Below are 10152 nucleotides of genomic sequence, written 5' to 3'. Positions count from 1 at the left end.
GATAAGCCATGATTAGCCCTAAGACATCAATTCAACCTAAAACATGAGCAATTAAGTCAATTCCACCTAAATTATAGTTCTAAGAAAGTCTAAACAGTTCAAATAAGACTAATCATACCAATCATGCTTTTAACACCAAAATTTTGTCTCGTATCTAGCATAATATCATAATTATACTATGAATTAGATCAATATATGAAGAAGGTAATATGATCATAGAAGTATAGTGAGTATTTCACCTTAAGGGTTAATTACCCTTCTATCCCCAAATTCACAATTTAGGCTAAGTTCTAGTGTTCTACCCTTAATCACACTAACATCCCTATCTAACATGCAACATATATCAAACACCATCTCAAGGAGAAGAGTAGACAAAATCTTACCTCGATGATGAACCACAATCCTTGAATTATCAACAAATCATTTGTCTTAACTTCAATCTCGAAATGCCATAACGCTATTAAAATATTAATCTACACATCAATAAGAGTAAAAGGAGACCCATGTTGCTATAATAAGGGTCAAGTCAAATTTTAGGTCAATAATGGGCCACAAAGCTTGCAAATGGAATCCAAAAATAGAACCCATCACGAGGTCTCTCGAGGGACAAGGAATGTGTGCTCAAAAGTTAAGCACAAATAGAGCACAAATGGGGTCTCAAATTAACCCTAAAAATTTAGGAATCTATGACCTAATATCTAAGAATTTTACCAATAATTAGGATGAATTCAAGGGAAAATTAATGGGAAATGACAAAGCCTCAAGAGTTAGTTTAGCTTACCCCAACTTATATGTATGACTTCCCACTTCTTACTCTCTTTAACCTCTCAAATTTATGTAAAAATGGTGGAATAAGTGATAGAAAATTGGGTGGGTAAGAGCACATTTAAAACTACCAGGTGTCGCTTAAGTAGTCACCCTATCGCTTAAGCAATAACCACTTAAGGGGCTCACCTATCTCTTAGGAAATCTCACAATTGGGGTTGTGTATTGCTTAGGCGACCCGTAGGCCACTTAAGTAATGACCGCTTTAGCGGATAAAGCATCGCTTAAATGACTATTGACTAGATGGTCAATGTAGCTTAAGTGAAATAATGTTGCATATAGGATGACCCCTTAAGAGGTCATATAATAGCTTAAGCGGTCGCATCAGTACTTTGATGTAGTGGATTTTTCTAAGTTCGGAATGGACTTTGATCGGGTGCTCAAGATTCATTTGAAACTGTTTATACGTAAATGAAACATGCTACCATATCAAATTCAACTGTTTGTACTCAATGAAACCATCGAAGCTTCCATCGAAGATTATTTTGATTAAGTGTGGAGCCCACACCTATAGTTCTATTTTTCACATATTTCTCCCAATAGCCCAAAATGTGTCTGTAATCTTGGACCTGAACCAAGGGTTCCCTTAGCCTAAAATTAACATTCTAGAGCTGATACCGCTGTCAGAATTCTCATCCGAGGTTATCTGCTAGGAGTTTGGTCTGATACCAATTCCTAGACAACAAAAGCTTCAAAATACGAAAATAAGCCTAAAACCCAAACAAACTATCTGATAACTGAACCGACAATTTCAGCCAGTCATAAATGACCTGTAGATACTATAGTAAGACTTGTACCAGAAATATATTCAAATCGAGGAAATGGCCTAGAGGGTCATTACAGGAACACCCCAAGGTAAACAACTAGGGTGAATGAATATTTTATCAAGGAACTCCAGCAATTGAGTCTTGTGTTCCCTCAACTCAACCTGAACCATTAGATAGAAAGGAACAAAAATAGAGAGAGTGTCCATCTTCAAATAAATTCAAAAATTAATTTCCCAATCTGGAGGCATACCAGGAAAATCTATGAAAAATACCTACTGAAATTCTAATACCATAAGAACTGACTCCGCAGAAGGGGACTCTACACTAACATCCGAAATATAGTATAAAGGCCTAACACCATCTCCTAACTAACTTTTTAACCAGAATAAAAGATATAATTTTCATAGGTTAGGATAATACACAGCCTCCCACTCTAACTTATCTATTCCTAGCATTTCTAAAGACATTATCTTAGTAATAAAGTTTAAAATAACATGAGAGAGAGGCAACCAAGTAATGCCATGGATAATGGCAAGGTTAAGCATATCCAATATTATAAAATCCACCCAAGTATAGAAACCCATGAACAAAATAAAACAAGCATAGTACACATGGGAAACTACCACAGAGTCTCCAATCAGATTAGACACATAAATAAGAGAGTCAAGTATATCGAAAATTAAGTCCAATCCTAAGGAAAATCTAATTGATACATAAGAATATGTGGAAAATGGATCAAATAATACATTAGTCATCCGATCACAGACAAGAGTAGTAACTATAATGATGACATTAGATGCTTTAGCCTTGGTCTTTCCTAAAAAGGCATAACAATGAGCTCTATCATCAATCTCAACAACCTCTCTAGAAGGTTGTACTCCACTCTTTAGTGCATTACTATTACCTCAGTTTCCCCTATAACCTCCTTGATGATTGACCTGCCCGTCCTATGGATGACCTTTGCTATTACTATTACCTCTACTACCTCACAGTAGGAACCACAGTCCTAGCCTACTAATGGCCGTGTACCTCACTTGTATCTGTGGATACTCTCTCTTTAAGTGGCCTACAACATTATAAGTATAACAACCTCACTCAAAAGAAGGTATGTTGGACAAAGAATAAAAATCCCCATGTCTTTTGCAACTAATGGTTACTGAGTAGCCACCGAGTAACCTTTTGTAGAAGCTGGAAAAGCTAAATAAATAGGTGAGCTGGATAGTCTGATGGCTATGAACCCTAGGATAAGACCTACCAAAATTACCTGAATCGAGACTTCTTTGATAGAACCTTTGCATAACTAACTTGCTTTATCCCTTCTACCATTGTCACATAATCAACGACCTCATTATAGGTGTTTCCGACAGAAGTCATATCAAGAGACAAAACTTGTAAGTTAGTGTTTAGTACTTTCACAAACAACCTAATCCTCTCATTCTCTATACCAAATAACTGAGTAGTATAATGAGACAAAATATAAAACTTAGCCTCCTAGGTCGCAACAACCATATTGCCTTACTCAAAGTACAAAAACTCATCATTCCTTCAATCACAAAGAATATAAAGTACATACTTCTCTAAAACTAGGGTATAGAATTAAGACCACGTGACCAACATTCCACATATGCCCTCTACTACTACTTGGAATTACCTTGTAACTAGAAGGTAACACACTCAAAATCGTGTTGCTTAATAATGCCTAATATTATAAAGCCCTCAAATGCATTCTCAGTCTTGGAACCAATAAAATTAGGAGGTTTTATCTTCAGGAACTTAGTCAATATGTCAGGTTTAGTTATATTCATAACAAGACCTAACACTAGGTGAGGAAAAATCTCAATCCCCAAGGCCTCACCTATTCTTGTAGAAGTTGCAGTAATTGACTGAACCCTAATGTGCTACAGATTTAAAACACTTTTGACACTTAAAATGATAAACATATGATAGTCTCCTAGTTTGTTAGGTGATATATGATGTATTTTGGGTATGTTTTGTAGGAAAATAGATTTGGAGGATAAAATTAAAGAAAAAGATGAAAGTTGAAGTTTTGGGCTACTTACCAAGGCATTTTTGGGTGTAAGTGCCACTTACCGGGCATAGGTAACAAAAGTAGGTGTCAGAACTTGAAGTCTAGAGGCTCAAAAGAAGGAAAAAAAGACTATCACTTACCAAGGGAACCTACGATCCATAGGTGCCACCTATGGTCCATAGGTGTCCTTAGTAAGTTCCAATGAGCTAAGTCCATAGAGCTTTAAGAGCTATGTAGGAGGTCTGTCACTTACCAAGGACCTCCTACGGTTTATAGGTAGTACCTACTGTTCATAGATGGCCTAAGTAAGTGACCACAGACCTCAAATTTCTCTTTTTATTTGGGTTTTAGTTTTAGAGTTTCCTATATCCTGTAATACCCTTTTGACGTTTTTAGTTAGTTTATGCACTTTAAACACTTAAAATATATATTTGATTCCACGATTTGATTTTGATCTTGGGATTACTATGCTTTTAATTTTGGTTGATAATTTAGTGGCGGACTTTGGGGTTTACTTATTGATCATTGAGATATTTTTTAATGCTTGTCATTATGAATTCTGTTGATCATTTCACAAGCATAAGAAGCTAAATCCCTTAGCAAGGGTTATAGGAACCCTAACATATTAATGAAGTATGGGAAGTTCTAAGTTGTTCTGAACCAGTATCGATGCATGTATTATATTATCCTCAATTTAATAGGTGTCTTAGTAGTTGCAAACGGTAATATCCTGCTTAGAATATCACTACTTACTCCATAAAAGGAATATTGACTAGGAAAAGATAATTACAACAGTAATTTGAAGATTAATTATCGATCTAGGCTAATTAGTGTCATCAATGTAAAACGATTATATATCATCTAATAACTTGAGTCTCAAAAGGAAATTTTTAACTGGGATCAAGAATAAGAGTTGGTAACGCAACATCCTGAGACTCAAAAGGTAAAGGATAAAATTTGTCAATAAGTCCACAAGATATTTGATGGTACATACCTTATCAGATTCTGCAAATAAGGTACTGGGTTGGTTCAATAAAGCACAAGAATACTACTGAGTTGAGAAGCCAGGGGTAACACAATTCTATTGGTTGTTTCCAATTGATTACAACCAACTTTAATTTTGTTACTTGTGAGAGATTGTTACTACAAACCCCCCATTTACTTTCAGTTCTGCCGATTGAGTTCAACAAGCTAGAGAACTAAATTGACATTTTTTCTCTGGGTTTGATGCCAACCTAGTTGGGTTACTTTACTTGACAACGACTGTTATATCCTTCAGTTGGAGGTGCAGTTTGGACGTTGATCAAAATTTTAGCATCATTGTCGGGGAAGACAGTGTGACTGTTGATTGAAGTTTGATAGAGTTTTTGGGTCTTTATTTTTCTATTTTTGGTTGGGCATACGTTAGTGTATTCCTAACACCAGGAGTCAAGGAAATCCCTTACTCCCACTTAATCCTAACCTAGAAAGACCGTTATTATATGATTGAACCAGTATATGTAGGCTATTTAGAAAAGGTTCGAGATGATCCTAATATATTACCTCCCCTTGCTCTAAGTAATCCACAGAACATTGCTAATCGATAGATGGAGCAATTGTTAGAAGATATTGCCAACCAGAAAAGGGATGAGGAGGCCTAGTTAGCTCACCAGATAGAGCTAGCCAGGCCAAGATCGGCAATTGATTGTCGAGTAGTACTCGATAGTAATTGAGATAAAGTTTAAGATGGTTAGGCTTAAGTGATCCCAACATTCCATTACTTTTAGCCGTATGATAATAAAAAGGATATGGGATACGTTGAGACGATAAAAATATGAGCTATTATTCCTCTTGCTCTACCCCCAATATAAAATTTGACATAACCAGTGTGATGATCCATCTCTTGAGTTTGAAATTTAACTTTCTGGGTTGGCTTCAGACGATGCAAAGATTTATCCTACTAATTTTTTTAGGATCTGCACTTCTTATACTATTTTGAGAATAGACCAGAAAGCACTCAGATTGAGGTTGTTCCCCTTTTCATTGACTGAATAATCTTCTTTTTGATTATTTTTTTGGTTTAATTTTTAATTTTATTCATCAATCTAAAATTAAAATCCATACAATGATGGACTAACCTACCTTAAATAGTCCAACAACAAAATTAAGCATAAAAAATAAACCGGTCCATTACATGACCCAGCCTAAAAAAACCAACATATATACTCAGCAGGGTTTCCATATTTGAATTCATTGTTGAACTTCACCCTTCTTTACCTTTTTCACCATATTTCTTCTGAAAATGAGTAATTTGTTCTTCTTCAGATGTGGGTAATTAATTTCGTGCATTGGTTGTGCCTAGTTGAAGTTCTTTCTAGCTTGCATAAGTATTCCTTTTCCTTCTTTTTGATTTGTTCTTTTGAATATTATAATTTGATCTTGATTTTGTGCTTTAGCTTCTCGTATCTCAGATGAGTTCTCCTATTTATGAGTTGGTGCTGTTGTTTTTGGTACTGAATCGAAGGGTCTAGTCAACTAAGACTTGTTCCTTTTTCAAAGTGAGATAATACCTCAATATTCCTTTCTGACTGACCTTAAAGCTATGTTTCTTGACCTTTCTTTCTTTACACTATAGATATGGTTGGTATGAAGATTTTGGGATGCTCGAAACCGTATATATTTGGAATGTAACAAGTATCTTAGATAGCTTATCTTACTCATGTAGAAAATAGGACATCCCAGATAGTTATCCTATCTCAAAGTCCTACTTTCTACCTCTACCAAAACCACTGTACCATTAAACATATTTTTTTAAAGATATATAACACTTTTCTCCTTTCATACTTATCCAATGTTGATGTGTCCAACTGAAAAGTACCTAGTTCATCCTTACAAAGTATAATCATATCATCTGCAAATGGAAGATGGTTGATTTTTGTACTACCCCTAGGCATACCAAATAGTTTGAATTCTTTCTTGACTACTAAAGCTTTCAAACTCCTTGATAATACTCCAGCTTCAATGATGAATAAAGTAGGTGAAAGAGGATCCCCTTGCTTTAGTCCTCTAGAGTACTTAAAGAATCCTTTAGGTTTTCCATTTAGAAATATAGAATACCAATTATTTTGTAACAGTCTGAATACCATATTAATGATTTCTTCACAGAATCCAATATTCCTCATAACTTTAGTAAGAAACCACTCTACTCTATCACATGCTTTCATCATATCTAGCTTCATCACTATGTCTTATAGTTTTCCTCTTTTTCTAATTTTAGATAATATTTCCTGAACCACCAATATATTTTCAGCTATAGTTTTTCCTTAAACAAATTTAACTTGTTCTTCAGAAACAATATCAGGTAAAAGACACTTAATTCTTTTATGAATAATTCTAGAAAAGATTTTATTCACAACTTTACTAAGTGAAATAGGTCTCAGATCTGAAAAGGTGTTCACTACTAACTTTTTTGGTAACAAAACCAAATTAGTATGTGTAATGAACCTTGGGAGCTCATATTCATGGAAAAAGTCAATAATCATTTGATGAAGATCCTTGGCAATAATATTCCATGCATCCTAATAAAAAGCACTAGTCATACTATCTGGATCTCCAACACTATTTTATTTAACCCTATAACTGTTATTTTTACCTCCTCCATAGTTGGTATCCTCTTTAACTCAATATTCCGGGCTGCTGATACTATTGTAGGCAACACTTTCAATATTGAGAAGTCCATTATTTCTTCCTGCTTTTCAAATTATTGCTGGAAAAATTTAGTAGCCGATTCTGCAATTTTTGCATGACTTTCCAACTAGCTCCCTTCTTTATTCTAATTCTTCTAATATTTAATCTTGAACTTCTTACTTTTTACTATTGTATGAAAAAATCTAGTGTTTCCTTTTCCATCTTTTAACCACTTAAAGACTGCCTTCTCTTTCTAGAAATCCTCTTCCCTTCTCAGTCGTAAAGCTAATTCTGCTTGAGCTTTTATCAAATTATCTCTATTAGACCCTGTAGGATCTTCTTCAAACTATTTCTCGCTTATTTTTATCACCTCCTCTAAGGTAGCAATCTCTTGGAAAATGTTCCCAAAAGTTTGGTAACCTATTCAGACCCAAAACTGTCTTGCGCAAATCACCCTTAGATAGGGTAGACTCTGTCGTGTGCCCTCCTGGGATGATCTAGGAGTGGTTGTTAGTGGACTCCCACCACTTTTCACCAGGATGATCAAAGTCAGAGCGGGGAGGGAATGTTTATTTACAGTTGTTGTAGTACGACTTTTTATTTTTTGTTTGGTCTTTCAATAAGTAGTCAACTGCGGGTATAGTCAGATGTCGACAATGATTGAAAAAACTATTAGAGAGAAAGCACCAGTCAAACCTGCTAACACTGGGCAGTATGCAAAGGTAATTTTCAATCATACAATGTATATTCTTAGTATGACTTTTAGCGATAGTCAGTTATCCTTATTCTCCTCTCTGAATTGCACTATTGGGTAAGGGTCTATGCTTGTAAGAATGTCGAGTCCACGAGGTCAAGTACCAGTAGTGACAATAGCAAAGGGGGGCTGGACACTAGTTGTGTGAGTGGAATGACCCAACTGGACCTAGTCAGCCCAAACCATTTTGCGGTTCTAGAGGACAGTTTAGCTAGTGGACTGCTTACAGTCAAGGCAGCTTTAGTTCTTTTTAGCTTTTGATGAAAATTGATAAAAGGATTACCCTCCATTTTAGCCTTCCTTTTCAACTTATTTACCTCTATGCATGATTCTTCTTTCAACCAAAAGTTGAGGAATATGAAAGACTTGATTACCTGCTCACTTATCCTACTAAACTGTAACAACATTAGAGCATGGTCTGAACCTCTTATCACCGAATTGTCAAGCTTTGTTATGATTGGAGAACTTCCGAGAGGATTTCTTACTACATGGAATGAGTTGCACAGATAATTCTTAAACTTTTTATTTCCTTAAGCAAGAATGTTACAGTTAAAATATGAAATAAAAAACTTTAAGTAGCTACATTTATATTTGATGTTGAGGATTGATTCTAATTTAAGAAGAATTTGAGCATAGTACCCAATTATTGTATTTTACAGATGAGCTTTCTGGAGATATTCTATAGAGCCCTAAACATATATTTCGATCCATGACAGACATAATTATTGGAGGAGTATTTACAAGATTACGTTAGGAAGCAGCTTATGAGGTTTTAGACCAGATCTCTCTTACTAACGAAGGGTGGCATACTCGAGAGGCTGAGAAAGGTGATGACACTTATGCCACTAGGGCTTCCAGCGATGATAGAGCAGTGAATGATTCTATAGCACAAGAGATTTCATATTTGAGGACTGATATTGGGTAAATGACTAAGAAGTTTACAACAATGAATTCTGAGAAGTTAAATGCGGTATGTACATAGGGTTCAGCCCCCAGAGCTTATGATTTTGATTAAGAAAAGAAGGCTAAATATCTTGATCATGAATTGGTGGGTTTTCAATTCAAAGGTAAAGGAAACCAAGTTCAAAACTATTATGGAGATAGATACAAAAATCACAGTAGGGAACATGATGGTGAGTAGAGAATAAAGGATGGCTAAGGAGAAAAGAGACAGGTATATGTCGCCAGGCAGTTATGATATTGAATCGAGAATAGAGGAATTATTTTACAAACTAGTGAAGAGTTAAGAAAATCAAGAGACATGCCTTAAGGAGATTAAGCTAACATCTTAGGTATAACATAGAAGATAGACTCTCATGCGATTGTAATCAAGCGGGTAGAGACACAGTTGGGGCAGATGCCTGCTACTTTAAATCAGAGGTAATGGTGTACCCTTCCGAGTGACATGGTTTATAGTTCTCCAAATATCAGTCATTTTCTAGATATTAACACTAGGAGTAGTGCCCCTACTATTGATCCTCTTTGTGCCTACTATCGAGGAGTTAAAGATTTATAGTACTGTGATAAATGAGATAATTGAGGCAGAGTCTGAGAAGTAGACATGGGTTGATAGTGATTATAAAATTGATAGCAGTGAGGACTGATTCGTCGAGCCCAATGATAATGTGATCAATTGTATTACCATTTCTTTATTACCATTAGTAGATAAGAAGGAGGACCCTGGAGCATTAACTATTTCATGTTTTATTAGGCCCTTCAATAGCAGGCAGGCTTTGTATGATTTAGGAGTTGGGATAAATTTGATGCCACTAATCATATACAAGTTAATGGGGATAGGGAAACTCAAACTACATCCATAAAGTTGTTGATGGATGACTCTTCTTGAAAAAACTGATGGGTGATTTATGTGATTTAGTATTGAGGGTGGCATCCTTTATGCTCCAAGTTGATTTCATGATTCTTGACTGTGAGGTGGATTTTTAAGCCCCTATTATATTGGGTAGACCCTTCCTAGCCATGGACAGGGCACTGATTGATATGGAGTTAGAGCAAATAACGTTCAGACTCAATGATAAATAAGTGTTTTTTTATGTGTGTCAATCAGTGTAGCATCCAGATGATATATGGGTAGTGGCGATAATAAGACACTA

Source organism: Capsicum annuum, chromosome 12, assembly GCF_002878395.1.
Source record: "Capsicum annuum cultivar UCD-10X-F1 chromosome 12, UCD10Xv1.1, whole genome shotgun sequence".
Lineage (NCBI taxonomy): Eukaryota > Viridiplantae > Streptophyta > Magnoliopsida > Solanales > Solanaceae > Capsicum > Capsicum annuum.
The sequence above is the reverse complement of the archived record's forward strand: the minus strand, read 5'-3'. Positions refer to the sequence as shown.